Raw genomic sequence first — 17949 nt, forward strand, 5'->3', positions numbered from 1 at the left:
CTCATTCCCTTGGAAAGTATAGGCATATAAACACACTTTCATAATGAAGTGGAGTAAGAACTATTAGAAGTTACTTAGAGTACCATGGGATTAACTGAAAACAATATATAAAAGTCATAGTACCAGAAGGGCAGAGGCTTTGAGGAAACAATATGATAAATTTTGGAGTATTAAAGCACAGGATATATGGCAGTGAGAAGAGGGTAGAAGGATATGGCTAGACATGGAGGATGGAATCAGTTTATGAAAAGTCTTAAATTCTTTTAAAAAAGCCTATGTCAAAGCTCTGATGAGACATATAATAATCTGCATTTTAGAATCATTGTTCTAGCAGTATAAAATAATAGATAGAATTCAAGTCTTTGTTCCATAGAGAACAGCCAAACAAAGGGACCCAACAATACAAACACAGGTGATCTTTCTTATAGAAGAGCTAAAGAGTAAGCCAGGTAAGCTATTGCATTTGTATTGACCTCTGGCTTAAGCATCTTATCCAAAATTGTTGAAAAGAAGGCTAATTAAATCAGTAAAAATTAGAAAACAACTATCATTTAAAAATTAGAAATTTTTAAAAATTTGCCTGATGGGGCACCTGGGTAGCTCAGTCCAATAAGCGTCAACTTCGACTCAGGTCATGACCTTGCAGTCCATGAGTTCAAGCCCCACCTTGGCTCTGTGCTGACAGCTCAGAGCATGGAGCCTGCTATGGATTCTGTGTCTCCCTCTCTCTGCCCCTCCCCAATTTGCTCTCTCTCTCTCTCTCTCAAAAATTAGTAAATGTTAAATTTTTTTTTAAATTTGCCTGAAGTTAACATGAAAAAAACTGATAATAAGACAAAATTACAATGTTGTCTCTTTTAATATTTTTAACCAATCTGTCAACTCTATGGAAAAAGAGGGTATGAACTTTGCACCTATTATATCATTGGCTCTGGTTTGTTGAGAGAAAAAAAAAATAAAAAAATAAAAAGGTGAAATTATGGCTTAAAATATTCCAACCACTATTTAACATGATCTTTGGAGGTTTGCAAATAGCTTTATTAATAATGTACTGGGAATTGCAGGTTATATAATTTGAAAACTAACTATATCAATATAACTATTTAAATATATGTGTGTATATATACGTATACATATGTACATTTATATATATGTATATATATATATGTACATATGTGCCTGGGCGGAGCCCTCGGTTAAGCATCCGACTTCCGCTCAGATCATGACCTCACAGTTCGTGGGTTCAAACTGTGGGTTCCTCCTGCGTTAGGATCTGTGCTGACAGCTCAGAGCCTGGAGCCTGCTTCGGATTTTTTGTGTCCCTCGCTCTCTGCCCCTCCCCCACTCACATTCTCTCTCTCTCTCTCTCTCTCTCTCTCTCTCTCTCTCAAAAACAAATAAACATTAAGAACATTTATATATATATATGTATATATATATATGTATATATATATATATACATATATATATATATAATCTTTTATTTCCCTTCTCTTTATCATAATACTAATGAAATAAGTAGCATGCCAGGTTTAAAAACAATTTTGCTTAAGAAAATTTTATGATATTGTGTGTCAGAGGAAAATATCTTAAATTATATAAATGTAATTAGAGGAGGATATAGAAGTAGTCCTAGAAACACAAATCCATTAAGAAGAAATCCATGTATTTGAAAGATAAACAAATAAAAAAAACACAATATCAAGCTAATGGGTATATAAATATGGTAGTCTTCTCCATAAAAGTACAAAAAATTATCTCATATATATAATATTCATTTTGGGATTTCTTCCCATTATGCCCAATAGTTTGACAGTTATAAAACATTGTTTATATGCACAGTATCAAAACCACAAGATATTTTGGAAGATAGCATCAGAATAGGAAGACCTTAGGATCATTTTGTCTCATGAATTCAACTAGATAATTATTAAATTATCCTAAATACTCCAGAAATGGACCTGAAGACTGACAGAACAAACTCTATAACTAAAAGGAAAGAAGAGGTCACATCAAAGAAAGTAGAAAGTGTGGAGATAGGGTATAGAGGAGAAATGGATCCTGAGTGCTGTGGAGGGGTGGGAGTTGTGGCCAAAGAGAAGGGAATGAGGGAGAGGAGCACACAGGAGAATGCACAGGAGAATATTTCCCCAAAACCATTCACTTGGAAATAAGGGAGGCTGAATTTCATGAGTTCTCACAACCAGTGGAGTTTATAACCTGGAGTTTTTCAGAAAGATAAGCAAATGATAAGAGACTCTTAAATATAGAGAACAAATTAAGGGCTGCTGGAGGGGAGGTGGATGGGGGGGATGGGCTAAGTGGGTGATAGGCATTAAGGAGGGTACTTGTTGGGATGAACACTGGGTGTTATATGTAAGTGATAAATCACTGGGTTCTACTCCTGAAACCAATATTACACTATATGTTAGCTAACTTAAATTTAAATTAACAAACAAACAGACAAGCAAACACTGAAGTTTTAAAGGTTAGTGGGCTTGGTTGGTATAGAGACCAGAGGGCACTACACTGGAGAGAAGGCAGGCAAACAACCCTGGGGCAGAGAGCATGGAAACAGTGATTTGAAGGATGCCTGACAAAGACAAGAAAGGATCAGAGAAAATCTCCAGAAACAATAACAAAACGAGTGATAAAATGGTAATAAATACATATCTATCAATAATTACTTTGAATATAAATGGACTAAATGCTCCAATCAAAAGACATAAGGTGTCAAAATGCATGAAAAAATCAAGACCCATTTATATGCTGCGTATAAGAGACTCATTTTAGACCTAAAGACCTGCAGATTGAATGTGAGGGAATGGAGAAATACCTATCACACAAATGGATGTCAAAAGAAAGCTGGAGTAGCAATACTCATCAGAGAAACTAGACTTCAAAACAAAGATAGTAACAAGAAATAAAGAAGGACACTATATCATAATAAAGGGGAAAATCCAACAAGAAGGTATAACAATTGTAATATTTATGCCCCCAACACAAAGTACCCAAATATATAAAACAATTCTAACAAACGTAAAGGAACTTATTTATAATTATAAATAACAGTAGGGGACTTAGCACCCCAGTTACATCAATGTGGAAATCGTTTCAATAGAAAATAAACAGGGTCACCTAATTGTCTGACTTCTGCTCAGGTCATGATATCACAGTTTGTGGGTTCAAGCCCCGCATCAGGCTCTGTGCTGAGAGTTCAGAGTCTGTTTGGGATTCTCTCTCTGTCCCTCTCTCTCTGCACCCACCCTCCTCCCTGCTTGTACACACACACACACTCTCTCTCTCTCTATCAAAAATAAATAAATAAACTTAAAAAAAAGAAAATAAACAAGGATGGGTGCCTGGGTGGCTCAATTGGTTAAGAGTCCAACTCTTGATTTCAGCTCAGGTCATGACCTCAAGGTCCATGAGTTCAAGCCCCACATGGTGAACTGTGCTGACAATGTGTAGCCTAGTTCTCTCTCTCCCTCTCCCTTGCTCACATGCTCTCTCTCAAAATAAATAAATAAACATTTTTAAAAAATAAACAAAATAAACAAGGGAACAATAGCGTTGGATGACACACTGAACTAAATAGACTTAACAGATAATATACAGGACATTCCATATTAAAACAGCAGAATACACATTGTTTTCTAGTGCACATGGAACATTCTCCAGAAAAGACCACATATTAGGTCACAAAACAGGCGTCAGAAAAAGATTGAAGTCATGGGGCGCCTGAGTGGCTCAGTCAGTTGAGCAGCCAACTTCTTCTCAGGTCATGATCTCATAGTTTGTGAGTTCGAGCCCTGCATTGGGCTCTGTGCTGACAGTTCAGAGCCTGGAGCCTGCTTCTGATTCTGTGTCTCCCTCTCTCTCTGCCCCTCCCCCACTCATGCTCTGTCTCTGTCTCAGAAATAAATAAACATTAAAAAAATATTAAAAAAAAAGTTTGAAGTCATAACATGCACCTTTTATGACCACAATGCCATGAAACTAGAAGTCAACCACAAGAAAAACTGTGGAAAGACCACAAATGCATAAGGGTTAAACAACACACTACTAAATAATGAATGAGTCAACCAGGAAATCAAAGAAATTTAAAAAAATAAATAAATGGAAACAAATGAAAGTCAAAACAAAACCGTCCAAACATTTGGGATGCAGCAAAAGCAGTCCTAAGAGGGAAGTATATAACAATACATGAAGAAGCAAGACAAATACCAAATACACATCATAATGTTACCCCTAAAGAGCTAGAAAAAGAACAACAAATGAAGCCTAAAGCCAGTAGAAGGAAAAAGAAATAATAAAGATTAGAGAGGGAAGAAATAATGTACAAACTAAAACAAACAAATAAAAAACAATAGAAGGGATCAATGAAACCAGGAGCTGGTTCTTTGAAAAAATCAATAACACTGATAAATCTCTAGCTAGACTTATCAAAAAGAAAAGAGAAAGGATCCAAATAAGTAAAATCACAAATGAGAGAGGAGAAATAACAAATACCACAGAAATACAAACAATGAGATAATATTATCAAAAACTATATACCATCAAATTGGACAACCTAGAAGAAATGGGTAATTTCTAGAAACATAAAGGAATGGAATGAGTAATCAAAAAACTTCCAAGAAAGGAAAGTCTAGGGCCAGATGGCTTCCCAGTGAATTCTACCAAACATTTAAAGAAGAGATAATACCTATTCTTCTCAAACAATTTCAAAAAATCAAAGAGGAAAGAAAATTTCCAAATTCATTCTATGAGGCCAAAATTACCCTGATACCAGAACAATATAAATACACCACTAGAAAAGAGATATATAGGCCAGAATCCCTGATGAGCATAGATGCAAAAATTCTCAATAAAATCCTAGCAAATTGAATCCAATAATATATTAAAAAATCATTCACCAGGATGAAGTGGGATTTGTTCCTAGGCTACAAGTGTGGTTTAATATTTGTAACTCAATCAACATAATATATCACATTAATAAATTAAAGGATAAGAACCATATGATCATTTCAATAGATGCAGAAAATGCATTGGACAGAGTAAAGCATCCATTCACGATAAAAAAAAAAAAAAAACCTTCAACAAAGTTGGTTTAGAGGAAACATACCTCAACATAATAAAGGCCATATCTGAAAAACCAACAGCTAATGTCATCCTCAATTGCGAAAAGCTGAGAGCTTTTCCTGTATGGTTAGGAACAAGACAAGGATTTCCACTCTCATCATTTTAATTAAACATAGTACTGGAATTTCTAACCACAGCAATCAGAATACAAAAAAAGAAAAGGCATCTAAATTGGTAAAAGTAAGTAAAACTTCCACTATTTGCAGATGACATGATACTATATGTAGAAAACCTGAAAGATGCCATCAAAAACCTACCAGAACTGAAAAATAAATTCAGTAAAGTTGCAGAATACAAAATCAACATACATAAATCGGTTGCATTTCTATATATCACTAATGAAGCAGCAGAAAGAGAAATTAAGGAATCAATCCTATTTATAATTGCACCTAGGAATAAACTTAAGCAAAGAGGGGAAAGATCTGTACTCTGAAAACTGTAAAACACTGATGAAAGATGACACAAAGACATGGAAAGACATTCCATGCTCATGGATTAAAAGAACAAGTATTGTTAAAATGTCTATACTGCCCAAAGCAATCTACAAGTAACGGAATCCCAATCAAAATACTAACAACATTTTTCACATAGCTAGAACAAATAATCCTAAAAATTGCACAGAACCACAAAAGATCCTCAAAAGCCAAAATAATTTTGAAAAAGAAAAGCAAAGCTGGAGGCATCACAATTCTGGACTTTAAGTTATATTACAAAGCTACAGTAGTCAAAACAGTATGGTACTGGCACAACAATATATACATAGTACAATAGAACATAATAGAAAATCCAGAAATAATACCACAATTATATGGTCAATTAATCTTTGACAAGGCAGGAAAGGATATCCAATGAAAAAAAGAATTTCTCTTCAACAAATGGTGTTGGGGAAACTGGATAGCTACATGAAAAGAATGAAACTGGACCACTTTCTTACACCATACACAAAAATAAATTAAAAATGGATCAAAGACCTAAATGTGAGACCTGAAACTATCAAAATCCTAGAAGAGAATACAGGCAATAAATTCTTTGACATTGGCTGTAGCAACTTCTTTCTAGATATGTTTGCTGAGGCAAGAGAAACCAAGCAAAAATAAACTATTGGGACTTCATCAAATTAAAAGCTTCTGAACAGTAAGGGAAACAATCAACAATACTAATAGGCAACCTACTGCATGGGAGAAGATATTTGCAAATGACATATCTGATGAAAGGTTAGTATGAAAAACATATAAAGAACTTATACAACTCAATACCTAAAAACAATTAATCTAATTAATCTAATTAATGGGCAGAAGACATGAGCAGATATTTCTCTTAGGAAGACATACATATGGCCAATAGATACATGAAAAGATGGTCAACATCATTCATCATCAGGGAAATGCAAATCAAACCACAATGAGATATCACCTCACCTGTCAGAATGATCAACAACAAAAGAAACAACAGGTGTTAGTATGTGGAGAAAGGGGAACCCTTTGCACTGTTGGTGGGAATAGAAATTGATACAGCAACTCTGGAAAACAGTATGGATGTTTCTCAAAAAAATGAAAAATAGAACTACGTTATGATCCAGCAACTGTACTACTATTTACCAAAAGAATAAAAAAATGCTAATTCGAAGGTGTATTTGCACCCTGATGTTTATAGTAGCATTGTCTACAATAGCCAAATTATGGTAACAGCCCAATTGCCTATAGATTGATGAATGGATAAAGAAGAAGTGGTATATATGTGTGCAGATATAGATATAGATGTAGATAGATATAGATATAGATAGATATAGGTATAGATAGATATAGATATATAAATATACATATATATATATATATAATGGAATATTACTCAGCCATAGAAAAGAATGAAATCTTGCCATTTGCAAGGACATGGATGGAGCTAAAGAGTATTATGCTAAGTGGAATAAGTCATTCAGAGAAAGTCAAATACCATTGGATTTCACTCATATGTAGAATTTAAGGAGCAAAACAAACAAAAAAAGAAAAAGAAAGAGAGAGACAAACTAAGAAACAGACTTTTAACTCTAGAGAACAAACTCATGGTTACCAGAGGGGAGGTGGGTGTGTAGATGGGAAAAATAGGTGATGGGGATTAAGGAGGACACTTGTCGTGATGAGTACTAGGTGTTTTATGAAGTACTGAATCACTACATTGTATACCTAAAACTACAATTACACTGCATGTTAACTAACTGCAGTTTAAATAGAATCTTAAAAAATAACACAACAAAAGATTACTATTTACTTAAGAAATGATAAAATTGGAAATTAATAAAAACTGATTTGCTTAAAGTCATAGAAAGGTTGAACTTAAAACTCAATAGAATTGAAACATTGGTTTGTATAGCTAACTTTAATGACTAAGTAATCCATAAATTGTAGTTGTGTCTTTTAATTCACAAGGGGAAAAGAGAAAGATTTCATGAAGAGAAGTCAGTAGGCATGAAGAAAAAAAAGGGAAATGATTTATCCAAATGTGTATGAGTGCTTAGAAATGATAAAAAGATGTTGAATGATGATTTGGATTAGAGTTAATATAATTTAGGTATTAGTCTCTCCGTTGATAGAACTGGAGGATTTCATTCTGTGATTTATGTGCCAATTTTGACATATTCTCTCTCAAAAAGCTTTTTAAAATGGTATCTCAAATAAAGGCATAAAGCTTTTTTTTTATTTCCTTGCAAAAAAAGTACAAGGGAAGATTGCAAAAACACTAGGTAACAACGTATAATTCATGGTAACCTTCAGAAATTCTCTCTAGATTTTGGCCAGCTTTCTTTCAAGGAGTTTTGAAGATTTTATGTTGACTTGGAGCCTATATGGAGAAATCTTGGATTATTTGGGTAATTTTTTCTTCCTTATAGTCCTTGGGATTTCCTCTAAAGAATATGTGGAATTATAGAAGTATCTTAAAGTTGGGCAGCCTGTATGAATATGGAAATTGATAGAAACTGCCTTGAAGAATCTCTAGTTATGAACGGTTAAAAGAACATTGAAGATTTCAACAACTCTGTTAGATGTCCCATGATTTCTGAAAAGAGGTCAGAATATTAATGAAATACATGATTGATGCACTTGCTAAGGTATGTTAAAAAATAACAGATTTAATATATCTTTGACCAATATTCCCCAGTTGTAAAAGGAAGAAACTGAAAGAATTCAGACCATGGATAAAAGTTGGAATTTTAATAAAAATGAGACAAAATTATCCACAACTATCTTTGAGCCCTGATACACATTGATACACGATAGGATAATCCCTGCTTATCTCTCCCCTTCCAGTTTTCAACCTCCCCTTCCCACACATACATACACCCTTGCTCTGTGTTTCATGAGCTCAACATTTACGCACTATTATCAACCAGGTTCTCTTTCCTTGTGGTTTCTTTTTTTTTTTTAATTTTTTTTTCAACGTTTATTTATTTTTGGGACAGAGAGAGACAGAGCATGAATGGGGGAGGGGCAGAGAGAGAGGGAGACACAGAATCGGAAGCAGGCTCCAGGCTCTGAGCCATCAGCCCAGAGCCCGACGCGGGGCTACGGACCGCGAGATCGTGACCTGGCTGAAGTCGGACGCTTAACCGACTGCGCCACCCAGGCGCCCCTCTTGTGGTTTCTTGATGGTTCAGGCAAGGCGAAGCATCAGCAGAATATTAAAAGGTAAAAGAAATGAAGGATTATGGTATTTATCCCTCTTGTTTTTTACCTGCCAGGACACTTGTTGCTTTTCTTAAGGTCAGGTTCTTCTTGAATAGATCTTTCTGTGTTCTGATAACCCTATGTTCCATCAAGCCTAGGCATGGAGGTATAGCTTCCAGCTGTAGTTAGTGCAGGATGCTTCACCAACCTTTAATACTGTTCAATCTGTCTTTAAATAGTCACCTTATTAAACTCTCTTCAACCATTTTTAATTATGCCACCAGTTTCTGACAGGGTTCTGACTGATACACATGCAGTAAATTGTCATATGATTACTGCTACATGTGAGAAGGGTTAGTGGTGGGCTGAAAAGTTTACATGTTTATTACATGGCAGATATAAAAGTGTCCCAAAACAAGAGTTAATGGAAAAAATACAAATACTTGTAAATTTCAATCATATATATTGATTATTTTGCTATGGAAAAAAAATCTCCTTTGCAATGGGGTTCCTATGTAGTATGCTCATAATTTAGTTTGCACTAGTTATAAACTGCTCTGGAGTGTGTATCCCGGTTACCTTAGAAATTGCTTTTCCTAAGTAGAAAGTGGCAATTATGGTCTGCAGGGGCACTCAGAAATAGTGTCTGTTTTTGACTACAGGAAGACATGAAGGTGTGGAATTTTTCAGGGAGTACCAGATGTGGTTGCTCCAGTGTTACATAGCCCCACGTGTCCCAATTCACTATTCTTTGGGGGAATAGCTTATAATTCATCCATTGTTGTCACATCCTGGAAGACTAGTAAGCCTGGAGCTTTTGATTTAAACATTATAGAATTAAGTGCTTATGTGAGAAAACAGACCTATGGATAAATAGATGGTGAAATGCCTATTAACTACAGCATATAATTACATAGTATGTAATCACCTCTGTGGTTGTTACAGGCCAAACAATAGTAGACAAGTGAGGTGTACATTAAGCACAAACTGTGTTATTCAGAGTCCTAAAACTCAGAATGTACTCACCACGGAAAGAAGTTCACGTGTTATTCATTGTCAAAGTAGCTAAGAATACATTCCTATTCCCTAAAGATCTAACCTCTTACAATGGGGAATGCTGTGGGTATGGTGCTTTTATAAATCTTGTGTAGTGACAACTCTATACCCCCTACAACTATTTAACAACTATCTTACATTTTCTTCAGGAAGACCAAACTAACCTTCCCCCCCCCCCCCCCCGTAACATTATTTTAAATTCTGATTCAAAGTTGGGTTTTCAAGGCTGATACTAGTTCTTATGATGATAGCTGCTCTGTCAGACAGACTTTAAAGCCGTCCTCAGGGTTCCTTCCTTTTAGTATGGACAGGACCTATGATATGCTTCCAACCAACAGAATTTGGCAAAGGTGATAGGAGCCCACTTCCTGATTATGATACATTGTATACTATTCCATTTTGCTATCAGACCAGTGTTCCCCTCCTCCCTTACAGGTTTTAAAGAAGCAAGGTGCCATGCTGTGAGGTGTTCTGTGGAGAGAGACATGAGGCATGGAGCTTCAGTCGGCCTCTGGGAGCCGAGAGGAAACTCCAGCCAACAGGCAGCAAGGAGTTGGAGCCCTTGCTCTAATGGTCACAAGGAAGTAAATTCTGCCAACAACCTGGGTGAACTGGAAAGTGGATCTGTCAGTACTAGAGCCTCCAGATGAGAAGTAGCCCTGTCTTTTGTATTGACTACATCCTTGCAAAGAATAAGCAGTATCTGTCCCTACTCACAGAAACCGTGAAAGAATAAATATATGTTTTACTAAGCCACTGAGTTTGCGGTAATTTGTTACACAGCATAGGAAAATGATACACTTGCCAAACACATACTTGGTTAGTAAGCAGTGACTAAGTACCATGAGCCAAGAATTATTCACTCTATTTGAAAAGATAAGAGAGATAAATCCATATGTTCAAGGAAGTTATAGTAGGTGATTTCTAATATACATAGCTAAAAAAAAAACCAAACAGGTAAGATGTGTTCCTTTCATACGGAGATACAGGAAAACTATTTACAATGCTAAATGACTGTTCTACTTTAAGTACATAAGAGAACAAAGCAGATTTACCCAATAGAATTAGAAATTTTATTCCGCTCCATCAATTAAAATCTGACTCCGTATGCACGTATTTTTGCATTCTGACATCAGCAAGAAGGAATCGCCATTTTCTACCACGTGAGGGTGTATATCCTTGCCATTTCATCCCGTAACATCCCGTAAAACTTGCAAAAAGTTCACAATACTCAGCAATGCTAATTAGAAAATCTGTGACTTGCCTTTTGCTCAGGGGCCTTACTAACCTTCTCTGTATGGTTCCAATTTTAGTATATGTGCTATCGCATATATACTATGCTTTGTTTTCACATTCAGTAGCCACTAGCCTACATAGCCAAACTCTATATCAAATCTATATCAGAGAGTTGCTCACTGTCTTAGATGACATTTTCAGCAAAGTTTTTAAGTGTCTGAATTTCTTGAATGAACTAGATCAACAAAACAAATCATACTATCAGGGGCAGAAAGAAAGAGAATTAAAGAGAGGGATGCAGTTAATACAGATATTAATTTTAAAAAGCCATATTCAATGATATTTGAAAACTGTTGCTAGTTCTTTTGTTTGTTTGCTTTCATGTTTGCAATTTCTGAGGCTTTAGGGACTTCACATCAAAGTAACAAAAGAGTGGCTAAACCCTGATATATTATAACGAGCTTCTGCAGCAATAATTAATATAAGGGGGCACTGACACTAGAATTAATCTTGGAAACTACTCTCAAGGTGATGGGGAAAATGAATGTGCCGTGGGAGTACCCCATAGTGCTGCACCATCATTGCTACGTCCTATCATTGATCATTGATGATGGCAAAGAAGTGATCGTTCACAAGGCAGAACTAATAATAGTCTTCAAATACGGAAGGATCTTTACTCACTTCTATGTTTGGTAACAGTCGATGTCAAGTGAATAATGAGTTTTTTACTGCCCCGAAGGGCACAAGCAACGAGCTTCCTTTTCTCCCTTTCCCTGCTGCATTGTAGACGGTATTGGAGACCAGTTAATTTGGACACTGAATTTTTTTTCCCAGATGTAAATATGTAGCTCTAAGAGATTATCCAAGTATTAGTATGATTGCATATTTGGGTACTATAGACAGGACCAATTCTGCCCTGAGCCAGACACTCAAAGTGACACCACAATTCAGGGAATTCCTTGGCTATGTCAGGCATAGGAGGTGTCCACTGTGTTTTTTTTTCATAGTGGTGGTGATGGTGCCATTGTCAGCATTAGCACCATTACTGGGATCTCACTAATTCAATACTTCCTTCCTGTCACAAAAAGACACTCAAAGCACTTCAGTTATCTGAAACAATGTGTAAGCCATGGCTCTTAGGTAACATGATCCTTGTCAGGTGCATCTTACAGTTTAACAGGCTTCACTGAGATTCCGCACACACCCTGAGTGCTTTCTCACCCTTGAACTTTGCTGCTGTACTTTTGCCCTAGTGATGCCTGCTGATTCTTGTAATCAGTAGTTTTGCTGCAGATAATGAACATTTTTCTAGCAAGTAAATTGTAAGCTCTGTATAAGATGCACAGGGGAACAATAGCTCTCTTTGGAAATGAAAAAGTAGTCATGCAAAATAAACAAGTGTTTGGTCCATTACTATTACCTCATTTCTTCCTGGAAGCATTTATTTTAGTTTCATAAGCAAGTTGATATTGTAAATAAAACTCCCCCATAATCACAAGATGACACTTGGGTCTCACAATGTAGATGGGAATGTGCTTATGTTGTATAATTCTGATTCCTCCTCTTGTATAAGACTCCAATAATAACATCCCTGTTTCTAATCATGCCCCCCAAAACATCATTTAATAGCTCACCTTTTCCCTCTGAATTTTTGTATGCACTAAATCCAGTCTTATAAAAGGATAAAGGATACCTATGTGATTACCTAAAATAAATAAGATCATAATCAACCCAAAAGAAAACATTATACTCATCCAGAAATTCCTTACCAGGAATACTCCAAAGAAGAAATAAGTGTGTTTATCTATGGTAATAACAATACAGCTGCCTAGCAATCAACTTAGCTTTCCTGTCATCTTTGTCAAGCAGTGTGTTTACACTGGAGACAATCTGAGGAAAGAGAAATCTGTATTGTGATATCAGCACAATGAAAGCGTATTTCTAAACACAGTCAGTCTCTTGTTTATGAAGCACGATGATGATTACTTACCACACAGTGTTTACATAGGCTTCGATTATTAAAAGTTTAAAAATGGCAGAGTGCATTTAAGGCTCAATCATTTCAACTTTTCTCCAAAATCACTTTTTCAACATATTCTAAAAAATATATCATATTGAATATTTCATTGAAAGGAGGGAACAATCTTGTATATTTTCTGTGTGCCTGCATTTTATATCTCCGTGTAAGTGTATATATTAGAATGTCTGTGCATGTGAGTGCATGTGTGTGTTGAAGGAATAAAAAGAATTATTTCTTGACTTTGTTCTTGATTTTGAAGACAATTTGTCTTTAAAAAAAGATAAAACAGGTTTATTTTAGTGAGGTTAGTTAGAAATAAGTATTTTTTTAAATTAAAGTATTAACCAATCATATAAGAGCCTCATTTTTTTCTAACAGCTTTTTTTTTTTTTCTAAAGAGGTTCAAGAGGCTGGTGTCTCAAAGGGACTGTTCAATGTGCATTTGTATATAATAACTATCTTCTTCCCTGACTTTAGCAAGTATACTTAGACCAACTCAAATGAACCACAGATTTAGTACCATCAGCAGGAAAGCAGAGACACACAGAAAAGAGGCTCTTTGGGTTTTTGTTAAGGAGGAGAGGAATGTCAATAAGTAGAAAGAAATATAGGACTTGGGACTTCTCTCTGCTAAACTATCTTAAGAATACTGATGAATTAGATTTTAAAGGCACATGCAGGAGGACTTGAGAAATTTGCTGACAACCAAGTAGGAAAGAATTGAAGACTTTTTTTTTCAATGCTCACTAATGCCTTCCCATAGAACTTGTTCAAGGCACAGCACTGAGTTCCTGAGACTACCTACCCTTCAAGTCGTTATCTGCTCCCCCACTCCTTGGGAACTAGTAATCACTTTTGCTCTCTCTCTTTTTTCCAGTAAACATTTTCTCTACACCAATGTGGATACAATTATTGCGATAATACTTCCACAAACATTTGTATTGAAAATACTATATATTGTACTAGGAAAGGCAGCAGATGTTTCACAATGTAAAGGAGCTGTGTAAAGAGTTCTAGATCCCAACTGCAGCTCCTTTCCTTTTCTATGTAGATGACCTCAGTCATGTTACACAGCCTTTCTGAGAATCATCTGCAAATGAGGGTCATTAGATATTCTTTACATGCTGATTTGATGATTATCTGAGGAAATGTATGTAAAACCACGTAGGCTATTGCTACTAAAATAGGAGAGAGTTTCATTCCATAGGAGGAATGTAAGGCACCAAACAGCAGGTGGAGATTTTTATGAGACTGAAAGGCTTTTCCTGTGCTCCAGCTGTAGAGCCATGAAGATGATGACTAAAGCTTTTTAAATGATAGGTTGATTTACCCCCCAAATAACTTTTGTAATGATAAAGTTGAATTACAAGTACAAACACCCGCAACAACCTTACAAAGTCATTTATGTGACCCATGGGCTTTGGGACAAGAAACTCTGGGGAGTTTGTACCCATGTCTCACCAGTTGTGTCATCCATTAATGTTGACAAAATTCCAAATACTTTCAAATTGATAACCTATTTAAATGTAGAAATCCTGTGAGTAGGTAGTATTACCCTTGTTTGAACATGAAAACACTGAGGCCCAGGTTGATTAAGTGGATCTTAATGGTGGTGTTGGGGTTTCACCCAGTATTTTGGAATAAAAAGCAATGGGCACTTTCTACTGTACCACCATTGAACTCTGCTCTATAGTTATGAAAAATAGTGGTTGGCGGACTGTTAGTGATAGTTTTATACATAATGGATCATAGATAACCAAAATCTTTTCCTCAAGATACTTCCACTGTTAGGAAGAGACCTTATATTGTGAGGATCAATGATTAACACCTAACGTCCACTAAAAAAAATAATAAACAACAGCAACAACCATAAACCTAAAGGCACACCTTCCAAGTGCTGCTAAAAATGAATTTTTACTTATTTATATCATTATGCCAATGAAAGGGACATTAGCTTGCTGAGTCTTTATGATTTATGCTTTAGAACAAAATAAAATGTCAATTCTACAAGGTTCTTTGGTAAATCTGTGCATTACAATTGAGATCAGCATCAGTGTTAACCTTTCTCTTGCCTGCAAATAGTAATTACAGGATAACCACAGGGTGAATCTAAGGCTTTGTGTCCCTGAATGCGGGAATAATTTGAACTGTTCTGATGGTAAATTTGAATTGTTTAACATATATTTTCTGTAAATTAGAATTGCATTTTAATAACCTACTTCACCTCTTCAAATTTATGATTTTCCTTTTTTTAGAAGTGAAGTGATTTCAAGAGTACAGGAAGTGTAAAATACTCATAAGAAAACTTGGAATAAATCAAGAAATATTTTCTTCATTTAAGCATGGCTTAAACTGAGAATAAAGCAAGATTCTTAGAAACATCACATAATTATACAATGTCTAGAATTTTTTTTCAACAAAATAGTTAAAAATGTTCATTGCTTATGTTTTTTAGACCATTTAAGTTCCAGTTTCAAGGACCTAAGTTGTCAAATAAGTAGAAAAAAATAAAAATTGAAACTTTCTTCCCTTATCTTTTACCATTTACTCTTTTCTGTTCCCCTTTCTAGTACAACCAATGAACAACATCCTGTTTTTCCATCTCCTTACTTTCCAATATCTACTCTCTATTCTTAATTTGTTCTACCCCTATTTCCATTCTTCCAAATACAGACAAATGAAACATGCAGTGTATGTAACCTGTTTGTTTACTCTTTATCCTTATGGCAATCTGCTTTCTTCCTTCTTATTATGTGCAATTCTCCCCTTACTCACTTGCTTTCTTTTTGAGCATCATTTCACCTCTTCTCCTTCCTACTCTATTATTAACTGAATCTTCTCCCCTCAACATCCCAACACATGTCCTTCCAATGTTGGGGATGGATCTCACATTGCCCAAACTCTCTTGTACTGAGTCATGGTTCTATGTATGGTGGTTTGAAAAACCAAATCAATCACTCATTGACCTAGTCTACTGACAAACAAGAGGTAAGATTAAGACAAGTATGGCAATATATATTTTGTAAAAAAAAAAAAATACCTTGTAAGAATTCACTGTATGGACTCATATTCACTCTTAACAAAAACATGCCTATACTTTGAACTTGAAATTTTAATCCATCTGTAATTTCTTTATGCCTCCATACTATATACAGAATTCAGGTAGGTTTTTAAGTTTCTGAATAATCTGAAATTGTTAAAAATTTACTTTTATTCCTCACACTCCTTAATAAAATCGTTAACACTTTTCTAAAAAGCTACATCCCACAGTAATAAAGAAATACTATTAAGTAATAAAACAAACAAAAAAATTGAAAGTCAAGAAAACAACAACAACAACAACATGCTTTAAATCTTACTTGTTTAGATCCCACGGCTGTTTACCAGATGTCTGTCTTCCTAAACAAAGAAGAATTGTGACAACAATTAAAATGTTGTGAAAATGATGCTATTAAAATACTGCTCACTTAGGTGATACATGTTTATATTACTTAGGTAGTGAAAAATGTCAAATTCCAAAAAGAACTGAAATTAGTTTTGTTTTGGCATTTGCTTTCATATTCATTGTTGTAGAGAGCAATGGAAAATATCCCTTTTAAAGAAAGAAGAAGGGAAACATGCTATGATTACTCTGTAAAAATGAATGATAACCTTAGAATATTAGTTCAATATACTTTGTAATCACAATTTTAAATGAATAACACTCATAAGCATCAAATATTATTAAATTAAAAACACACAAATGTCTTTTGAAAAAGTCTATAAAAAATTCTTACAAAATGAAATATTCCTTGCACTGTAGACTTTTGTTAAGACTTGGTTCTTTGGTAAACATACACAAAGCCCATTCAGGTGCTTTAACTAACATCACAAGATCTTTAGAAGACAGACTCTTCCAAAGTATGAGATTATCATGTGAAAAAAAGAGACAAATCTATACTTTACAACCGGGCTGTGGAAAGGGGTAATTAAAATTTTAATTAAAATGTGGACATTTAGTAGTAGTATATACATATTTAAATTAGGGTTGAAAAAAAATACAAGAGTATTAAAGTGTGATTAGTGTTTAAGAAATTTCATAAGCCGTTCTCCAAACTGGATAGTCATGCTGACGTTTCCAAATAATTTTCATTCAACCTGTAAACCTGTTTCTTTGTTTTTGTTCCTGTCTTATTTTTGTTTGTTTTTCATTTTGGAAGAGTGAAATTGGAAACAATAATGTGGACTCTAATTTTTTTAATGTTTATTTATTTTTGAGAGAGACAGAGACAGAGACAGAATGCAAATGGGTAGGGGCAGAGAGAGGGGGAGACACAGAATCCGAAGCAGGCTCCAGGCTCCAAGCTGTCATCACAGAGCCCAATGCGGGGCTCAAACCCACAAGCTGTGAGATCATGATCTGAGCCGAAGTCTGACCCTCAACAGACTGAGCCACACAGGTGCCCCAATAATTTGGACTCTATATGAGTAGTTTAGATAAGTGGAAGTATTAATATATTTCTGTAAGTTTCTAGAAAACTGCCAACTGAGCTTGAGTGATATAAGATGAGTTATCTACAGATGTGGGCAGGGAAGGGAGGAGGGAGGCATTACAAGGGCCATAAATAAACTTTTGGAGTTGACATATATATTTGTTATCTTGATTGTTGTGATAGCTTATAAGTACATACATATGTCAAAACATTAAATTGTATGTTTTAACATGTACAGTATATTATGTGTCAACCATAACTTAAGAAAGCTCTAAAGAAATAAATGGATGTCTGTAAAAATATATTTAACATATAGGACATGAAATGCATAGTTAATCCTTTGGAACAATTAATGGAAGTTGTT

At 35.1% G+C, this 17949-nt stretch overlaps 1 protein-coding gene and 1 non-coding gene across 48 annotated transcripts in view; both read right to left on the reverse strand.

Annotated features, from left to right (window-relative positions):
• Positions 1 to 17949, reverse strand: part of PTPRD (protein tyrosine phosphatase receptor type D) — a 2239943-nt gene that overhangs the window by 670304 nt on the left and 1551690 nt on the right. For all 47 annotated transcript variants that reach the window (XM_045470157.1, XM_045470168.1, XM_045470171.1 and 44 more), the window contains one exon: positions 16473 to 16512. The gene's annotated coding sequence lies outside the window, so the exon portion shown is untranslated. The remainder of the gene's footprint in view (positions 1 to 16472; positions 16513 to 17949) is intronic.
• LOC123593897 lies at positions 11084 to 11193 on the reverse strand. Its single transcript, XR_006710582.1, has one exon. It is a non-coding gene; the product is annotated as a U6 spliceosomal RNA (small nuclear RNA).

This window comes from Leopardus geoffroyi, chromosome D4, assembly GCF_018350155.1.
Source record: "Leopardus geoffroyi isolate Oge1 chromosome D4, O.geoffroyi_Oge1_pat1.0, whole genome shotgun sequence".
NCBI lineage: Eukaryota > Metazoa > Chordata > Mammalia > Carnivora > Felidae > Leopardus > Leopardus geoffroyi.